Source organism: Talpa europaea (genome assembly GCF_964194135.1).
Source record: "Talpa europaea genome assembly, chromosome: 6".
Lineage (NCBI taxonomy): Eukaryota > Metazoa > Chordata > Mammalia > Eulipotyphla > Talpidae > Talpa > Talpa europaea.
Window position 1 is genome coordinate 29,119,187 of NC_140072.1, and position 21,673 is coordinate 29,140,859.

Genomic DNA, 21,673 nt, shown 5'->3' on the forward strand with positions numbered 1-21,673 from the left:
AACAATACTTGGGGAATCCATCTTGTTCTAACAAGAAGGTAAAAGAGCTTTCCAATCATTGCAGACCTCCTTTAAAGGGCCAGGCCCTACCACAGGCTGTATGTCTGTCTTGATATGGATCAACTTTATTCTGTGATGTATTTTAATGACTACTTAACATAAAATTGAGGGTATTTTTGTTTTAAAAATATCATTTGTAATTTAGTCTTTAGGTCAGAATACTTTTGGGAAGTAAGTAGGCAAGGCAAAGATCGCTCACCTACAAACCAGGGTAAAAACCAAATGTCATCAGATATTCTTGAAGTCTCCACTGAAGAATCCCCTTCAAACCGTACTTCTTGAATGTAAGTGGTTTCCCTACTCCCCTTGACGCCAACTTTTGGTGTTCCACCTTTGATGACTTGGATTCTACTCACTTTCTGTTCCTTACCTTGTTTCCTGTTTGCTAGATATGCTTTTCCCAAGATCCTAATCTCTCTGTTGTGGACCCTGGGCTGGTAATTTGAACAAGATTTCTTGTTTCCTTGCTTGATAATTTAATTTGGGAACTATACTTAACTAGAGAAACATGGATTTTGCAATCTGGCAGACTAGGGTTTAAATCCTGACTGTACCACTAGCTGGCAGTCTGATTTGGGTAATAATGTACCTATTTAAGGATCAATTGTCTTTTTGGTAATGTAGGATATTAATATTCATCTCAAAGTATGTTTGTGAGTGGAAGTAGATAGTGGTGATGGTTGCACAGCATTGCATCACTGAAGTGTACACTTAAACATGGTTAAAATGGGTGTTCGCTTGATAGCACATATTCTAAACTAGAACATAAAGATTAACGTGGTGCCTGCACAAGGATGACATACAAATTCATGAGGCATTCATATGTTTAGGGAAATGGTTAAAATGGAAAAAAAAATTATGTTATGTGTATTTGACCACATGAGAAGAAAGGAAAAGATACGGTTGTGAGCGTTAGTCTTGCAGTGCCTGACACATACTCATAGTAGGCTCTCAACAAATGGTGGCTGCATAACATGAAATATTTTATGTCACAAGTAACAACAAAGCACAACTCAAACTGGTTTAAACAATAAGGAAATGTACTGGTTCATAAAATTGAAAAGTCCAGAGGTAAGGTAATGGCAGGTTTTTGGGTTAGTTTAAGTCATTAAGGAATATTTCTCTAAGTCTTCAGCCGTGAGGACTTATCCACACCATAAGGGCTTGGCTTCTTTCCATCTTTCCTCTCTGCCTTCTGGATGCCAGCTTTATCCTAAGGCTAGCGTGATTACAAGATATCTGCCAATGACTCAAAAAAATATATCCCTTATCTAGGGAGAGTGACTTGGTCCCAGCAGTCCAGCAAGAACGCTTATATTCACTTGCTTAAATCATATGCTTGCACTGGCACCATAGTCTGTTTGGTATAGGAAAGTGGAATGTGATGCTTGATTTAATCTAACCTGGGAGTGGGTCAGCTTGTCTGGAAGCTCATGGGCTGCCCCTGGAGTGGGTGTTTTCCTCAAATGAAAGTCAAGGTACTATAGAGAGGAGAAGGCGAGCTGAACTACTGAGGAGGCCACCCATAAGAATCTACTTTCATAGATATTATCATTATTATTGGCCCTGAGGTCTTGGCTATTTCTTTGGAAATCATTAGACAAACAAAAACTAAGAAAGTTCTTGTTTTGAGTAAACATTCTTTCTAGCAAATAAAGATCAATAAGTATAAAACTAAGTCTATTTCGGGCCTCCCCGGTGGTGCAGTGGTTGAGTGCTGGGTTGCAAAGCTGCCCGCAGCCTCTGCAGCACCGGTTCAATCCCCGGCTGCTCCCCGGGCCACCGGAGGAGGGTCCCGCATGGCGCGCAGACCTCTCCTGCCGCCCGCTGCTCCCCTCAGCAGTGTACTTCGGTCCTTCTGCCTGCTCTGCTCCCCGCTCTGGCTCTGGTGAATTCTCTCACCCTCCCGTGCTTCTGACTATACCCAGTGCTTGTATAAATAAATAAATAAATCCTTAAAAAAAAAAAACAAAAACTAAGTCTATTTTAACTGAGCATCTGGAACATCACCCAAACAAACAGCAAAATGCACTGAATGAAGGGGTCTTGAGGGAATAAATGCCAGCCATGGAGAGCAAGGAGGAAACTAGAGAAGGCATCTTGCCAAAGTGCCAAACCCAGAGGGTGAGGTCAGTTGTTCTTTGCTGGAGCCAGGCTTTATAGAAGCCATTCCTGGGTCAGGACAAATGGACCAGTTAATAAGGGGAGGGGACATTCTTCAAAGCAGAGTTGACAGAAGAAAGATCTGACTGAAACCTGATTTTGACTGCTCTGCCTACACCTTTACAGCTTCTTCAGACTCCTCTTTTTCTTTTCTGACCCAGCCCCCACCCCATCTGATGACTGGCCATTTTCTGATGCCAATTTTATTTTTGTCGTTTCTGCCAAGAAGGTTCTTTTACATTCCTTTGCCATACTTCATCTGGCTAACTCCTACTCATTGGTTAAAGCTTTAAATTCTGTCTTTTCTTCATAGGAAGGCCTATGCCATACCATAGCTGGCACACCTCCCATACCCAGATACTTACCACAGGGATTTAAATAATCCCTGCCTATAATCAATATCCAGCAAGCCAACAATTTGCTTACTTACTTGATCCTAATCCCTGTTTCTTCTCCCCTCCACCATATTAAAGCTTCTGAAGAGCAGAGACTTTAGTTATTTTTGGTTCCATGATGCCTAGCATGGTGTCAGGCACATAGTAGGAGTTTGAAAAGGAGGTAATTCCTTTAGTTCCATTGGACATCCTTTAATCCAGAGCTTCAGAAATACAATGGCACCTAAAGGCCAAAGTGTTCTGTCTACCTAGAAAGAAAAGAGCTTGGAATGAGGAGTTCAGGGACACATTAAAGATGTTTTGTAGCAGTTTGTAACCACACACTGGAAGTGATGAAGACCCAATCAAAAACTGCCAAGAAGTTCCCGAATGCCTCTTTCCCTCTCTGTTCTCTATCTTTAAATACTGTTCCTTTTCCCAAATTGTTAAAGGATATTTATTTGCCCTATTGAGTCACAGAGTGGTCACGATTTTTTATGTTGTTGTTTTTTCCCCAAGTCAGAGAATCAGGATGTCAGTATTATATGAAAGTGACCATTATGGTAGTTCAGACTTAGAAATGCTAGTTATTGGCATTTACAGAGTAAAGCAAGCCAGCTGAACTAAAGATCAGGTGCTCAGTAAACTTATTGTAATACTTCATTCCTGACCACAAAAAGCTCATATGACCTTTATGGGGGAGTCTGTATTCTGTTCAATTTATTTCTGCATTCTGAAACACAGTCATCCATTACAGGAGAGGAGCCAATTATTGGGGAAACAGTAACACCTAATGACTATACTCTCTGGTATAAATTAAAAACATTTTAAATTTCTTATAGAATTAAAAAATATTTTATGGGCCTCCCCGGTGGCACAGCGGTTGAGCGCTGGGTTGCGAAGCTGCCCGTGGCCTCTGCGGTGCCAGTTCGATCCCCGGCTGCTCCCCGGGCACCGGAGGAGGGTCCCACATGGTGCGCAGACCTCTCCTGCTGCCCACTGCTCCCCTGAGCAGTGTACTTCGTCACTCTGCCTGCTCTGCTCCCCGCTCTGGCTCTGGTGAATTCTCTCACCCTCCCGCGCTTCTGACTGTACCCATTGCATGTATAAACAAAACAAACAAACAAAACCAGCAAACAAATAAATAAAGCATGCCTCTATAAAAAAAATATTTTAATGCGGCACTAAAATTAGATTAAATATGATTTTCAATGTTTCATGAAGTAGAACACTCAGCCCTGTTTGTCTAGCAGACTGACTGAAAGGTCTTGTGCTTTGCCTGGTGGTTAGGTTTTAACAATATACTCAGGGGAAAGGTTAAAGAAGTGAGGGCTCACCTTAGTAACCTCTTGTAGATTTCTGATTATTAGGATTATTTGGAGGCATGTCCAGCCATAGGTGAATTTCCTGATATAACATAATGTATTTTTATGCCCTAACCTTGCATGCCCGATGTCTTCCTGCTCGGTCCTTGTTCTCTGAATCTGTGCCTTTCTGACCACAGTTGGGGGCCATCATGCTTTCCTACATAATGACCAATATGCATACCTTTCTCTGACTCCTGTCACTCCTCACAGCCTTTCATAAGATTGATAATAACTTAATTCTAAAGATTACTTAAAAAATCATATTTAGTTTTTTCTCAATTCTCAGTGCTTCCTCCCTCCAATTTTAGTATCTCTGAAATTTGAATTAATTTTACAATCTTTTACTTTTTTCTCCTAAAAACATGGTTATTTCATTTTTGATTACTCTTATAGGCAGAAGTTTTAGAATTGGAGAGATGTGACATGAATGTACTTTTCTGGAAACTAAATATTTTCAAGTCAGAGAATGTTGCTGCATACAGAGATTTGAGCTATTGTACAGCTAAATCAAGCAGAAAAGAGCTTTTAGGTAAGAAAGTATGAATAGTTTAGACAAAATAAACTGTTGGTTTATTATCTAAACTAACTGTTGCCCAAATCATTAGTTTAATCTTCCATACTCCTTTATATTTTCTAATGTGGAGGTTGAATGCAAAAGAAGTATGAAACTAAATGCCCCCATTATATAAAAAAATGGTGGATCTCAAACTTTCTATACTCATTGTCCTAAAGCTTAATATTTGTATTAACAGGTGGGGTTATAAACAGAACTCTCACAGGACATCCTTTATCTCAAGGCACCTCTAAGGTCTTCCTTGAAAGGATTGTAACTTGATTTCATCTATTGTCATATATTCTTGCTAAAGAATAGTTGTTGGTCATCTTCTATGGAGAAGGGCAGAGGGTGAACACAACCCTGAACATACATGGGTCCTGCCCTGGAAAAATTGCTCAGAGGCCTCTGAGCCCCATTTGTGAGGTGAAGCAAAATTATACAACATTTTCTAAAATATTTTGAGGGAGGCCATTTTAAGTTGAAGAAAAGCACTATTCTAGGTATTCCCATCCAAATTTTATAGAAAATCTTTTAATTGCTCCAAAGAGTGTCATTGTATGAGTTGAGGCCATGTCTTCTAGGAACATGTTGATAGGTATTTAATATATATGTGTGTGCTTGTTTTGTGATATGCAGGGCCCTTTGCAGTACAGGACTCAGAGCAGGGACCTCTCTTGCCTGAGTCCAGTAGTGGCATTGCAGACAAATAGTAAATGTATGCTTTAATAATAACCTCATAATATGCATGTGCAACATTTTTTGAAGTGCTTCCACATTTATGATTTCTTTTGATCTTCACAATAACCTATGCACTAGATAGAGCAATTAGAGATGAGAAAAAGAGGTCTAGAGAGGTTAAGTGATTTATCTAAAATTACACATCTAATTAGTGGTAGAGCTAAGAGTAGAACCTAGATCTCCACACACAAATCTTCTGTTTACTATGTTATACCATGCTGCCTGCTTCATGTTTCTGAAATAAGGAGAACTGACAGCTGGGCAGGTTGCATCCCAACATTTTTCATCCCTTAAAACCCTTTGGATTTTAGAAGAGAAAAATATAGGGCAATGAATGGCAGGAAAAAAGCCATATATGTTTTCATATCTAAATCCACATGGGACCAATATATACTTATTGACTAATGTTTCAGAAACTAGAGATTTATCTCCTTTCAGCAAAGGTTCACTCAAGTAATACAGAATAAATCTTCTGAAGAGCGAGGATCACATTCTTAAACCTCTCATAAGATACTAAATTCAACTCTGGGAACATAAACTTTGGGAGCATCTTCTCAGAATCAGGGCTTTGGAAAGCTTACCTTTTAGTGTAAATTACAGAACCTAGAGATACAAAACAGTGTGAAATGTATATAATCCTCTTGGAATCATGCACATCAGGTTTCTTGCTGATTCTTCTGTACAATTTGATTCGAACTGCCTTGGTGCCTCTGCCCTCTGCTTTGGTAGAAGATTCATGACTTCAAGTTCTTACTAAAATCACCTTTTCTCTGTAATTTTTAGTATTTGAATTTAGGCTGCATCTTACAGTCAATGGCATCTTAGATGAAACAGTACATAGGGAACTGTTAATGACTGTTATTACCTTGGGTGAGCACTGTATTGCTTGCACTCTCTACAATAAAGTGCAGTATTTTTTATAATGAAAACAAATTAAAAAAGTTTTAGACACAAAATCTTATGTGGTTTATAACACTATCTCTTAGTACAAAAGAATACCAAGAGTAATACCAGTAATTAACATTTCATAAGGTTTTATATTCAGAATGGATTTCATAAGCCCCCACAAGTTAGCAATAGACTTGATACTACTGAGATATTCCTCACAGTAGTTAGCTATGAATTATCCATGATAGAAACACTCCTTAGAGTTCCCTGGTACTCACCATATTATACTGCAATTATAATTGTTTACTTGGTCATTTTCTACCCTCCAGAGTGAGCTTTCCTTGAGGGCAGTCACTGTGCTCAGTCATTTTTGTGCCTTCAGTTTCAAAAAGAGCTGAGTCTACCACGTCTGTAAAATGAACATATGAAAAGACTGTAGGTATTCAATAATATTTTTAATGTTATTTCCATCTATGCAATATAATGCTTGCCTTTAGAGTGGGTGATTATTCTCCTGTAGGATATGCTTGTTCATTTTTCTTTTGTGGGTAGTGGATGGCAAAGCACAAGCAGGAAGTATTATTTTAAGAAGTGTCTCTATATTACCTCCTCAGGCATATACGACTTCAGCTTTCTGTTGTCAAATCTGCTAATCTATCTAATTATTGTGTAAGCAGGTAAAGAAAATCACTTTCCAACTTGCTACTAAATTAAATATCTTGCTGAGACAGGTTTGTGTAGGGGGAGTTTGAATTTTTATTATTTAAATCAGATGGAAAGAGTTTGCCAATGAAAGTGTCTCATCTGGTCTTTAAACTGTGGTATCACCTTTATATAGAGGAAGTCTGTTGGGGAGAATGTTCTCAGTTCCTAAAGCATCATATTAAAGGATTAAGCACAGGCTCTAGTACATGAACAAAAATAAAAATATTTAACAACTAATGTAATTGGAGAAAAAATTTGCAAATCTCATATCTAACAAAGGATTAACATCCACAAAATACAAAGGATACCTGCAATTCAACAATACAAAAACACAACTCAATTAAAAACTGAGCAAAGGACTCATTTAAGAAGATAAATAGATGACAGATAAGTACATGAAATGATGTTCAAAAATACAACTCATAAGAGAAATGCAAATGAAAATGGTAAGATACTATTAGGATAGTGTGTATATATACTGTATATGTGTGTGTGTGTGTATGAAAATGTAACAAGTGTTGGAGAGGATATGGGAGAAATTAGAACCCTTGTGCACTATTAGAAAAATACCAAGGGTGAAGCCTTTGTAGAAAACAGTATGGACAGCCCTCAAAAGATTAAATAGGCAATTACCACATGATCTAGCAATTTTACTAATTGATGTGTGCCAAAAAAAGGAAAATAGGGACTTACTTAAACAGATATTTGTACAACAATGTTTATAGCAGCATTACCCAAAATAGTCAAAAGGAGGAAACTGAAATGTACCCTAACAGATAAATAGATAAGCAAAATATAGTTTATATATATAACTATTATTCGGCCTTAAAAAGAAAGGAAATTCCAATGCATGATAAAACATAAATGAACTTTGAAGATGATGTGCTAAGTGAAATCAACAAGAATGAAAGTATAAATGCTGTATTGTCCACCTTTATGAAATATAATAAATTAGTCAAATTCATAGGGACAGAAAATAGAATGATGGTTTCTAGAGCTGCAAGAGAGAGAGGAAGGGGATATTGTTTAATATGTAGAGTCTGAGTTTGGGAGATTAAAAAAAGTTCTGGAAATAGAACAATTATTGATGAAATTCATATGGAATCACCAAAAACCAGTCACGAAATGGGTAGAAAGCTAAAAAGAAACTTCTCCAAAGAGGAAATGCAAATGGCCAACAGGCATATGAAAAAATGTTCAACATCACTTGTAATCAGGGAAATGCAAATCAAAACTACAATGAGATACCATCTTACACCAGTGAAAATGGTACATATTAAAAAAACTAGCAACAACAAATGTTGGTGAGGTTGTGGAGACAAAGGAACTCTCCTGCACTGCTGATAGGAGTGCAAACTAGTCCAACCACTATGGAGAGCTGTGTGGAGATTTCTTGACCTACTAAACATAGAGCTTCCATATGATCCAGCAATTCCACTCCTAGGTATTTACCCAAAGGACACAGAAACATTAATTCTAAAGAGCACCTGCATCCCTATGTTTATAGCAGCACTATTTACAATAGCTAAGCTATGGAAACAACCCAAATGCCCAAAAATAGATGACTGGATCAAGAAGATGTGGTATATATACACAAACAAAAAAGATAAACACATGCAGTTTGCTGCAACATGGATGGAGCTAGAAGGGATCATGCTCTATGAAGTAAGTCAGAAAGAAAAAGAAAAATACCGGATGGTCTCACTCATAGCAGGAACTTAGAAAACCTAAATAGGGGACCAGGAAAAAGACAATTAATACAAAGTAAAAATCAAAATCAACAAACAACTATAAATCAGAGACACACTGCGGGGGGTGGGGGGCAGGGATGGGGAGAGGAAGGATTAGGGTCAAAATAAGGGGGGGTGCAATTGTATGGGGAATATAACCAAAATGAAAATGCATGCATTGTGCAAAAATGAAAAATGATGTAAGAATTATATAAAATAAAACATTAAAAAAAAAGTTCTGGAGATGGATGGTGGGGATATTTACACAATAAAGTGAATGTACAAAGGCCCATAAAATATACATGGAAATGGTTAAAATGGTAAATTTTGTATGTATATTTTACCAAAATAAAAATACTTGATATTTCCCTTGCCTTTTAGAAAGCACTTTTATTTGCTGTATTTAAATTGTTCCTCAAATCATTCCTGAAAGATAGGCAGGCAGTTATCCTGATTTGGTTTAAATGAATATTGAAAACAAAACTATAAGTGTCAGGGTCAAAATTAGGACCCAAAACTTAAGGTCCAGGGCCATTTCTTCTCTACCAAATCTTTCACAGAAGGGTTCTTGGACCTTGACAATTGATGTTGACATTTACCGGCAAATAAATACCCAGCTTTCATTTGGAGTGTATATATAAAGCCTGACTCCAAAGAATGATCTTGAAAGGGTTTTCTGGAGAATGTGGGCAAAACAACAGGCACAGAAACCATTATCAAGTATGCACCTTTCCTTTGTCAAAACAGTAATATAGTGAAGATCAACACAGAAATATGAGAACTGAAGCAACAATCAGGAAAAGCTCAGTAGTCATTTGTTAATTTATTATCATAGCTCATTCCTTTCTAAACAGCTGTTAAGGACAATACCTTGTTGGGCTGGAATTTTAATTTTGTCAAACATTCCTTAAAGTTCATTTGTAAGCTGCTAGGTGATTCTTGAGAATGTCTGTATTATGGTTAAATCAGAGTTTTATAATTGCCATGTAATGTAATTGATCTGTATCAGATAGGCTCTTTGAAAAATAGTTACAATTTTAAAAAATAGAGAGACATGAAGAATAACAAAATAGATTTTTATTGTACAACTGTGTGTTTGCATTGTTAATTCAGTCCCGTAAAAGCTTTTCAGTAAATTAATTACAGCTAAGAATCAGAAGGGACTATAAAGCAAAAACTGCAGAGGACTCACAACCAGCTGTTTTTTAAAAATGGAACACTGGTTTTTATTTTTAAGTATTCAACAAACAGTCCTGAAGCACATCCTCAAGAATCTTAATCACATATTTTTGGTGGACTATGAAGTTTCTTTTGTGTACTGAAGAAGGAAAATATTCGTCATATAATATTAATATATTCTAGTGTCTTTAGATTATTTTTATGGCAGGCTAATGTTAGACGACACAGGGTCTAAAAACTGTCACAACATCAGAACCTCTGCTACTGGTTCTGGGTCTCGTTACCCGCTGCTACACATGGAAACAAAAGTGTTCAAGTGCACAACTGAGGGGTACTCAGGAATCTGCCAAACTTGCATACTCTAAAGGGGTCTGGCTATCCATGTGCATAAAGGCAAAGCACTCTTTGTGCGAAAGAACTTTGATAGAATTAGTGTGCTTAGAGAGGGAAGAGAAGAAAGGATATTTGTGTCCCAATAAAACACTCCAAATCATCCATCTACAGTATAGAACGGTGATGACCTGTCTGAAATATGTTTCCCCGACTAAACTGATTTGACTCATTTTTGTATTCCAGTGCATAGCACAGCTCCTGACACATAACAAATATGCATCAGGGGCCTCCCCTGGTGGCGCAAGCGTTTGAGCGCTGCGCTATTAAGCTGCCCGCAACCTCTGCAGTGCTGGTTCGATCCCCGGCCGCCAGCGAGGGTCCCACATGGCGCTGCAGACCTCTCCTGCTGTGCCCGCTGCTCCCCTCAGCAGTGTATTTCGTCAGTCTGCCTCTTCTGTTCCCCACTCTGGCTCTGGTGAATTCTCTCACCCTTCTGACTATACCCAGTGCTTGTATAAATAAATAAATAAATCTTTAAAAAAAAGGTAAAGAGGATATATTTAAAAAATATATATATATTCTTTAGTTTTCAAGAAGAATCTTCTCATAGATCTATTAAATAGTGAATGGTACTTAAATTGGCATTGGATTTAAAAAACAGAATTATTCAGAATCATGCTTGCTTTAGATTTTGTAACCACTAAAAGCAAACTCTGGGTGTTATTGAGGATCTAGAACTGTATATCATATACTACATAGCATGATACCCAGAGGCTTCCTGGTCAGGAAGCAAGTGCTGTGCCTTGCCGGGTGATGTCCTGGCTACACAGCTTGCTTATGCTGTAAGTTAAGACTACTTGTGTGTGGAGAAAAATCTTTACTTTTATTTGTTTGTTTTCAATCAAGACCTGTAAGTTCTGCTAATTGGTGAAGTGGAAAGGATTAACGATCTTTAATCACTGTTAGAATGAAAAATGCCCTTATTGTTTTCCTGTCTCTAATAACCTTGTTCCATCTGTGTCCAGGAAACAGTCACAAGTCAGCTAAGTAAAAATCTTTCAGTTGTTCTTTACAAACAAGTATTTACTGGGAGATCATTGACTCTTGCCTGGCTGCTGCAGAGAAAGCTGATGACGGGGAGTAGGGGGGTTTCGTGGGGGTCAGGGACACTGTAGCAATGGGTTTGGAGGAATTTGTTCCAGGAGGAAGCTGGCAAAAAAACCCTGATCTCAGGCAATTTTATGTGCTGTCCTGAGTTGCTAGTACAATTAGAATTAGTTAAACATTGTATTTGATCATTTTGTACCTTCATTTCAGTCTCATGCAAGGTAGCAGAGGCATTATCTCTGATGTAGTAGAAAAGTGAGGCAGCAAGAGGTCAAGTGTCTTGCCTGATCAGTGACTGATCAAGATGAAAACTCAGGTACTACTAGTTCAGTGCTCTTTCCACTGGCCTTTTCTTCCAAACTATCTGCTTCCTTCAAGATTTTTTTTTAATTGCATGTGTATAGGGAGAGAACTAGAAATGTTTTATATAACCGTGACATGGAGTGTCAGCTTTATGTTCAGCACTGAGGTAGAAACAAAGAAATAGAAAACACTGTCCTTGTCTTCAGGATAGTTATAACCTATTTGGGAGTAAACAAAGACGATGTAAACAAACAAAAACATGTGGTAAAATGAAAAACATCATGTCACAAAACTGTAGATGCCAAGAATACTTACCAGGTTTTTTCCTGTTGCTAAAATATTTATAAGATTTATACTAGGGACAGTGTTCTCCTCAACTCAGAAAAAAATGGCTTCTTTACCATTTGTTACTGATCTAAACTCTCACACACTACCCTTGCAATTAAAGTTATCTTAGTCTCATCTAGATTAAATAGTCTCTGTGCTTTAACAGTCTATTTTGATTTAAAATTGTCTCTAGCTAGTAAATATTCATCATTCCAAAGTTGTTTAATTCCCCAACAAAACTGTTTCTCCCCTCCCCTCCTCCCTCTTAACGTGGTATGATATGCCTGGGATACTCACCAGTTCTCATGGTATTGGATGGGGGGTAGGGGCTGGAAGGGGGGGGGTGTTGGTTTCACTGCATGGCAACTGGTCTGGTTGATATGTGCTGTTTCCTAACTGATGCTTAGCTAATTTTTGGATTCCACCTGGAGGGGCCCCGTCTATGTCACAGTGGAAACAAGACCAGTTTGGGATTGCTGTTCTGTCTTACTTATCTAGTCATAGCCCACTCCTGCTCTCCCTGGCCCCACTCTTTACCTCCTACTAGCATGGGCTCTCCCTGAGCTCTCTCCTCCTAGGTTTCTTTTCGGGGGAGGAAAGTGTGACAAAGGCGTTTTTGCCTTTAGCTTATCTGCCTCTCTAGGAATTTAGACCAGTGAGTAGAGGTTAGAATGCACCTATTTGTCTACTTCCCTGTCCCCTAATCATCTGAACCAAAATTCCCACTCCCTCAAGTACATTTCTCTCAGCTTGAGACTTTTCTACTCCTGACTTTTAGTAAAACTTGCTGATACAGTCAATGGGCTATATCTCTTTTTATATTAATGGGAAATAAAACCATTAATCTTCCTCTGTTTTCAAAATTCAGTTTTCAGAACTCCTAATGTCTGACCAAAATTCTTATTTTAGAAACCAAAAACTGAATAGTCACTCTTTTTCCATTCTTTGCATTCCTCTTGTAAGAATCCTAATTGACTAAGGAAAAAGAATTCTCTGTACAGAATGAGGTTCATGACAGACATACAAGGAAGTGCAAAAGAGAGAAATGCATTAATATCAATATAAAATATTTTTCCTGTGACATATGCTTAGAAAAATAACCTGGAAATATATACGCTAAAATGTTAATACTTCTCCTCCTTGGGTTGTGGTTTTCAAGTTATTTACTCTTTATGTTCTCTTGTATTCTCTGAATTTAAAAAGTACATGTGTATTGGTTTTGGAAACAGAAAAGCTAATAAAAATATTTCCATTGACTGGGGTGAAGGGGAAGTTAAATAACATGGAACTACGCATATAAGAAATATCTCAACTGTGCACCAAACTTACTGCCAAATAAGTGATTTAGCCATGATTGTGACTAATCCTTTCTGAATCACACCTTTTCTTTTTTAAAAAATTGAATGAGGTACAATTCATATGTCATAAATTCTACATTTTAAAGTGTACTTTAAATTGTAAAGTGTACATTTTAAACTCTGCATTTAAAGTGGTTTTAGTATATTTGTTGGGGGAAAAATATGTCCTGAATGAACTCCACCCATTGCTATTTTATAGATTCCACTCACCCCCACACCAAAGGGATCCTACAAGCCAAAGATTACAATTCCCATCATGCCATGAATCGGCCATGAGTCTTGACTTCCTGAAGTGGGGGTTGCTGGGAACTAAGGGTGGAGTTAAGCAGCCATGTTGGTATAAAACTGAACTCATGTGGGCTTGTGGTCTCTTGATTTTGCTTGCCTTCAGCATCCACTTAGAGTGGACTCACATAGTGTTAGTGGCATATATATATTATATATCATATACATATATACATATACATAACATACATATACATATACGATATACATTCTACACTGTTCCCCCGGCATATTCACAAAATTGAATTTATCATTATATACTTCTAAAACATTTTAATCTCTCCAAAAATATATCTCAGGTCCATTAACAGTCACTCCCTATTTTCCCTTCCCTCAGTCCTTGGCAACCACTGATCTACTTTTTGTTTCTACAGATTTGCTTATTCTCAACATTTCATGTAAATAAAATCATACAATATGTGGCCTTTTGTGTTTGGTTTCTTTCATGTAGCATAATGTTTTCAAGGTTCATCTATGATGAATTATATTTTATTTGACCTCCTTTTCTGAAAAATATTTCCTTCATGTTGCAACAATATTCATACTGGTATGGTCCCTTGCTGTATGGTCCCTAAGAAGCAAAAAAGTCCGACTATCTCTTATTCCAAAGTTGCATTACCTGCTCTATGATTAGGCTCAGTGGAATAGAAAATTAATCACAATTAGCCATAGAAAGTTATATTTGATTTTGTAAGACATTATAATATGGGAGTGGCGAGGAGAAAAAAGTAGGAATAGGATTAAACTAATGGTCGAACTTCTTTGGAATTTAAGGCTGATATTAACAGCTTATAGGGAAAGTAACCCAAGAGCATGCTCATGACTGTAAACAGATTGGACACTATATTTTATTGTGTATAATAAACTTTGTCAAGCAGATATTAACAATATTGGATAAAGAAAGTGAATCTTTTTTTTTTATTTCATTTTATTTGTCAATACTTCTAGATTTTGGTCAAGTCTTCAAGTGGAAATGATGACCAAGACTGGGATTCTCAATCCAAGTTTCCCATAACTCTATAGGATAAGAAACAAGGGTCATTCCAAGTCAATGTTTTTTAGTTGGAGGGAGGGGGTGATTCACAGATTCAGCCTGATGAGAGTTATGGACCCATTTCTGAAAAATGTTATTTACAATTTCTAAGTGTGCAAGTCTTTGGAACCATCCAAGGAAGCCAGAGTGTCTTAGTCAGCTCTGGCTGCTGTAACAAAATTCGATACACTGGTTAGCTTAAGCAACAAACATTTATTTCTCACAGTTCTGGAGGTTGGGAAGTTCAAGATCAAGGTACTGACATATTCAGTGTCTGGTGAGAGTCATTTTCCTGTTTTTCAGATGGTCATCTTCTTGCTGTGTCCTCACTTTGGGGAGAGAGAGTTTTCTGTATTTTATAAGGGCACTAATCCCATCATGAAGGCTCCACTCTAGTGACCTAAAAATCTAATTCTAGCTACTTCTCAAAGGCCCCACTTGCAAATATCATCACTGTAGGGATAACACCTTCAATATATGAATTTTGGAGGTATACAAACATTTAGTCTATATTGCAGAAATAGTCTCCAGGTTGAGAATATCTGCTCAATGAAACTTCTTTATTACTATGGTTTCAGCACCAGGCCCAAGTCTTGTCTCTTTTCTTCTGATCATCTGGGTGAAACAACATAGCCTTTAAAGAACTTCTGGCTCTCTAGAAAAGCCTATATGTCTTCTGAATCCTGTTACAGGGACAGGAGGTAAACCTATGTGTTCTTTGTGATACACCATCTAGGTGAGGAATAAGGGAAGTGAAAAACAAGGAGTATGAGGATTTTGACATTACCTTTTCTCTGGTTACTACATCATGTTTTGTATATATGTATGTATCCTTGATTTCTTCCCCATGCTCCTCATTAGAGATTCTGTCCTTTGGGAGTGGGTTGAAGTGGGAAAAATCATTAGCTTCTTAGTATGGTTTGGAGGAAAAACTCTTGATAAGCAGTGGGTGGCTTCAACCAGAAACAGGACTAAATTTAGGGTAGATTTTAGGGTCAACAAGAAGGAAGTGACTCTGGGGAACAGGAGGAAACATCTGGAAGATATGGACTTGAACTGGAACAGCAGCTCTTTCTCAATGGACAGTTTAAATCTTTGAATTCCCTTTGTTTCAGAATCTCAGGTTTATTAACCTTTAAAGACGTATCTAAGTTAAACATTTGTTTGGTGTTGTTGGAAGTAAGAGGGCATTTTCTCAAATGAAAAAAGAGGAGGAACTCTTATTTCTTCAGTGGCTGCTTTGGTTTGTCCTTTTTATATGTAGTCCTCTTCTGCCTTACTTTGGCTTAGCTCCTACGAGTGGATGGATAGGTATGTCATCCCATTTCCTTGGAAATAACTTGAAAGATTCCTTTTTAAGTCTATCTCAGAGATGGATATATGGATCCACCTCACCTACAGGAGACTCATGCTGGGATAAAGTTACCAAATGACTTTGTCTTAACTATTGAGTCATGGGTGATGCATGAGGAAGACATAGTAGGATTGAGAACTTCTAGTAGACTGATGTCAAAAGTTGATACTTGAGCCACTGAACATTATTTTAAATATAAACAAATATATGGGGCCTCCCCAGTGGTGCAGTGGGTTGAGCACTGTGCTGTGAAGCTGTCTGCAGCCTCTGCAGCACAGGTTCGAACCCGGCCTGCCTGCAAGAATCCCACATAGTGCAGCAGACCTCTCCTGTGCGCCCGCTGCTCCCCTCAGCAGTGTATTTCTGTTGTCTGCCTGTTCTGCTCCCTGCTCTGTCTCTGGTGAATCCTCTCACCCTCCCGCACCTCTGGCCTGTACCGCAGCTCTTGTATAAAAACAAATAAATCTTAAAAAATAAATAAATAAATATGAACAAATATAATAATGGCAACCCAATAAGAGTTGTCAAGGTAAACAGTGATGTACATTTTGCTAAGATAGATGATATTTTTTCATTCCTCATCTTACTTGCCTTTGGGGACATCCTACTTGTGTGGTTTCTTCCTACTCCATAGTCTTTATGATTTAACCTTATCTTTCAAGTCTAAACACTTGGTATAGTTATTAAAAAAAATACTCATGTCTGGTCCTTACACCAAGAAATTTTTATTCCATTTGCCCAAGTTGGAGTCCCATGTTTTTATTTTGTTTTTTGGAGGTAACATTGGTTTACATAATCACTTGTGTTTTAGAGGGATAGGATCTTCCCTTCCAGGTGATGTTACTACAACTCACCCACCACCAATGCATCCACAGCCCATTCCCATAGTCTTTTGTACTCACTCCTCACTTTGATCTCACTATTCCCCCTCTCCCTGGTAGCCTCAGTTCTATAGTCAGTTTTCTAGGGTTTATTGTTAGTTTGGCTTTATTGGACCCTTTGTTTGGTATATCTATATTTCACATGCAAGTGACACCATCCTGTACTTATCTTTTTTCTTCTGACTTACTTTGCTTAGCATAATCCCTTCCAGCTCCATCCATATTGCTGCAATGGCAAGAGATTATCTTTTTGAGAGCTAAGTAGTATTCCATTGTGTATATATACCACATCTTTCTGATCCACACATCTGTATTTGAGCACTTAGGTAGTTTCCATATTTTGGCTATAGCAAATAGTGCTGCATGTTTTCCTTTGAATTAGTATATTTGTATTGTTAAGGTAGATACCTAAGAAAGTAACTGTTGAGTTATATGGCTGATCCATTTTTAATATTTTTAGAAGCTTCTCTATTGTTTTTCATAGGGATCAAACCAGTCTACAGTCTTACCAACAGCATAGAAGGATTCCTTTTTCTCCACATCGTTATCAGCACTGTTTCTGGTCTTGATATGGGTCATCCTCATAGGTGTGAGGCGGTATCTCATTGTAGATTTGGTTTGCATTTTCCTGATAGTAAGTGATGATGGTCATTTTTCCATGCTGACCATCTTTATGTCTTCTCTGGAGAACTGTCTGTTTAGTTCTTCTGCCCATTTAAAAAATTGGGTTATTCGTTTCCTTTTTACTGAGTTGTAAGAGTTCTTTGTAGGTATTGGATATCATAATCCTTTGTTGGATGTATGGTGTGAAAATATTTTCTCCCATTCAATAGGGTAGGTTTTGGTGACAGTTTCTTTCACTGTACAGAAGCTTTTGAGTTTAATGTAGTCACATTTATTTATCTTTCCTTTTGTTTTCCTTATTCTGTTTTTTTTTTAAACTTTTGGATTGAAGTAGCATTCGTTTATGACATTCAGGTATACAGTGAGATGTGTTGGTGTACCCACTTTCTGTTTTCCCTTTGCCCTCTATTCCCTTATCTTGATGTCAGCCTTTACCTTGCAATGCTGGACCTAGGCAGCAGACAGAGGGGTCCTTCTAGGGGAGGTGGAGGGAGAAGTTTTTTTCTTTGCCAACTTGAGTGGGGTTCAGGGTCATATTTACTCTTCATATCATCTGGATTCTTCAAAAAATTATTTGGACCTTAGTTTTGATTTTTCTTTTTAGTAACAGTGATTTAACATTTTAGTATTTTTTAAAAAGTTAATTTCTTTCAGTCTAATTTCTTGAAAAAGTGGAAATAGTTCCAAGCCCTCAAATAAATTAGTCTGAGCCCAAAGGAAATCAGGCAATGATCACAAAATAATAGAGGTCAAAAATCAAAAACAGAGGTTCATGTACTCCTTTCTATTCTTTAGTTTGATTCAACTCTTGTGGGAATTTGTGTCTCTGGGAAAGCTAAGAGTGTAACTGAGCTCTTGGTAATGGTCTCATTTTACTTCAAAAAATTCATAGCAGAGTAAGAAGGAATGGAGTCAATAAATGTGATTAATCAATAAATACTGAGCAAGTACCCACTACGAAGAAAGCATCGGGTTCCTGTGGATGGGTGGGGGTGTGGTCATATAAGGTCAGTAGAACTCCCTCTGCAACATTAAAATAACAGTCTACAAAGGCTGCAGTTTATTACAGTTAATCTCAAATATGAGATTGTATGTGAATATATGAACATAATTTAATGTAAGTTTAAGAAGAAGGAAAAAGCTGTCATCATCTAAACCAGTTTAATCTAGCTTTTACAAAGGCTAGAAATAGTCAAACAGTAGAACCAAAGCAGATAATCATCTTTTAGTCTTTCAGAAGATTTCAATGCCTTCTGGCACTTCTCCAAGGATATCTGAACAGGACATTAAATGGCTGAGAAGCCAAAATTTTCAGTGTTTCATAACTGTAATCAGTCCTGTGTATTAATTTTTGGGAAGGACTAAATTATGAAAACTTTCATATTAAGGCAAACAGTTCTGTGGCAGTATGGGTATTTAAATTTTTTTTTCTCCTTTAGTTTTTGGTGGGAGAACATAAGAGACTTTTAGTTAATGTTTTTGTTTTTGTTTTTAAAATGAAGAAAAGAAAATTCTTCACTGGCACACAGCAAACTTTCCCATAAAACTCTCCTTGGCCATGGACTAAGTACAACACACATACTGCCAAGAGGGGTTTTATGGCTTCCCTTTCTCCCCCTGCAAAGGAAAAAAAATGAGCACAGGATCAAAATAAAACTAGAATGAAAACCATATTTCTGCTTCATTGGTTGGGCTTCCATCTGCTTCTTAATAATTACTATAAAGGTTTGATTTTTTAAAAGAAATCAAATATGTACCTTCTTTCTCCCTCTGCTTCCAGAAGAGACAGTGACCATGGGAATTCTGTATACTGAGATGCCCCTGCTGTGATCAGGCATATTTATAAACCTCACTGATTTGGCCAGTAGCTCCCAGGTTTCCATGTGTGAAACACATGGCTGACACAATCCTGTTATAGACAGGGTTTTGCCCTGTCTTAACAGACTCGTGATCATCTGAGTGATGAGGATTTGGGGAGGAGGGTGATTCTGCTTGGTCGTAAGTATCAACTCTGGCTTGGGAAGCCCAGGACCACTAACTGCTTCCAACATTAAAATAATAATCCACTCTGCTGATTAGGTCAATCACCTACCTGACAGAGAAATCAGATGAAATAAGGGTTGTTTTGTTTTTTTTTTTCTGCTAAGGGGAACAGCCTCACAAGGATGAGATTCAGAGAAGTAAACAAATACTTTAATGTAATTCTCATTTTCCTAATTTTAAGGAGAATTGACTCCCCCTTTGCCTTCCTTGAACCTCAATTTCCTACTTTAGAAAGTGAGGAGGATTATTAATTATTATAGAGTAAAATACATTTGTTTTCTTGTAGTAATTTATCTTTCATATTGTGACTATAAGCATTTTGTTTAAATTTTGTGGGGATTGGGGAAAAATTTTGTAAGTATAATGTAGTGGGGAAAATATCAGTAGATTCCACTTTTAAAGAATCTAATACTACTCTATTAGATTAGTACTACTCTAATAGCAAGAATAACTAAACAAATTAAATGTCAAAAGATAAAAGCAAAGATATTTATAACATCTATACTAGCTAAGGATTGATATGCTTTACTAAAAAGGAGTTCTTATGTAGCAATAAGAAAAGATCCCTAATTACTCATTATAAAAGTGGGCAAACAAGGCAATCTTTTTTTATGTTTAATATATATTATTTTATATAAATCTTACATCATTTTTCATTTTTATTTTTATTTATTTATTTATTTTATAGAGGCATGCTTTATTTATTTATTTGTTTGTTTGTTTTGTTTATATATGCACTGGGTACAGTCAGAAGCGCGTGAGGGTGAGAGAATTCACCAGAGCCAGAGCGGGGAGCAGAGCAGGCAGAAGGACCGAAGTACACTGCTGAGGGGAGCAGCGGGCGGCAGGAGAGGTCTGCGCGCCATGTGGGACCCTCCTGTGGTGGCCGGGGAGCAGCCGGGGATCGAACCCGCGCTGCAGAGGCTGCGGGCAGCTTCGCAACCCAGCGCTCAACCGCTGTGCCACGGGGGAGGCCCTCATTTTTCATTTTTGCACAATGTATGCATTTTCATTTTGGTTATATTCCCCATACAATTCTACCCCCCTTATTTTGACCCTAATCTCTCCTCTTCCTCCCCCCCCATAGTGTGTCTCTGGTTTGTAGTTGCTTGTTGATTTTGATTTTTTTCTTTGTCATAATTAGTTTTTTTCCTGGTCCCTTATTTGGGTTTTCTAAATTCCTGCTATGAGTGAGACCATCCGGTATTTTTCTTTTTCTTTCTGGCTTATTTCACTGAGCATGATCCCTTCCAGCTCCATCCATGTTGCTGCAAATGACATGAGTTTATCTTTTTTTGATTGCTGAGTAATATTCCATTGTGTATATATATACAACATCATCTTGATCCAGTCATCTATTTTTGGGCTTTTGGTTTGTTTCCAGAGCTTACCTATTATAAATAGTGCTGCTATAAACATAGGGATGCAGGTGCCCTTTGGAATTAATGTTTCTGTGTCCTTTGGGTAAATACCTAGGAGTGGAATTTCTGGATCATATGGAAGCTCTATGTTTAGTAGGTAGAGGAGTCTCCACACAGCTTTCCATAGTGGTTGGACCAGTTTGCACTCCCACCAGCAGTGCAGGAGAGTTCCTTTTTCACCACATCCTCACCAACATTTGTTGTTGCTCATTTTTTTAATATGTGCCATTCTCACTGGTGTAAAATGGTATCTCATTGTGGTTTTGATTTGCATTTCCCTGATTACAAGTGAAAACAAGGCAATCTTGAAGAACAAGCTAAGGAACTTATACTATCAGATAGCATAGACTTTGTGTGATAATGACACAATATACAAAATGACCAATCAATGGAATAGAGGGGAGAAAAAAAAATGTGTATATATATATATATATGTGTGTGTGTGTACATATATATTATATGTATACATATTATATATTTATACATGTACACATATATATAAAACCATTTGATTTACCACAAAGGCAATAATATTGTAAGGTAGAAAGTAAAAGATAGCCTCTTATTAAATGTTGCTAGATTTTAACTTTAGCCTTGATAAAACATGTATTAATGGAAAATGAACTATTTTTTTAAGCCTAAAAAAGGGAAAATCTGCTAACAAATTAATACAGAATATTATGATTTCCATTAAGGCTTTAAAAGTTATGTGTACACATAAATGCTGGATAATGACTGAGACTTAATTGGAACAAAACTAAAAGTCATTAGAGTGAAAAGGAGAATTAACAGAAATTAAAAATTAAAAACAACCCCATAGTGGAAATGCTTTAAATCTAGATTG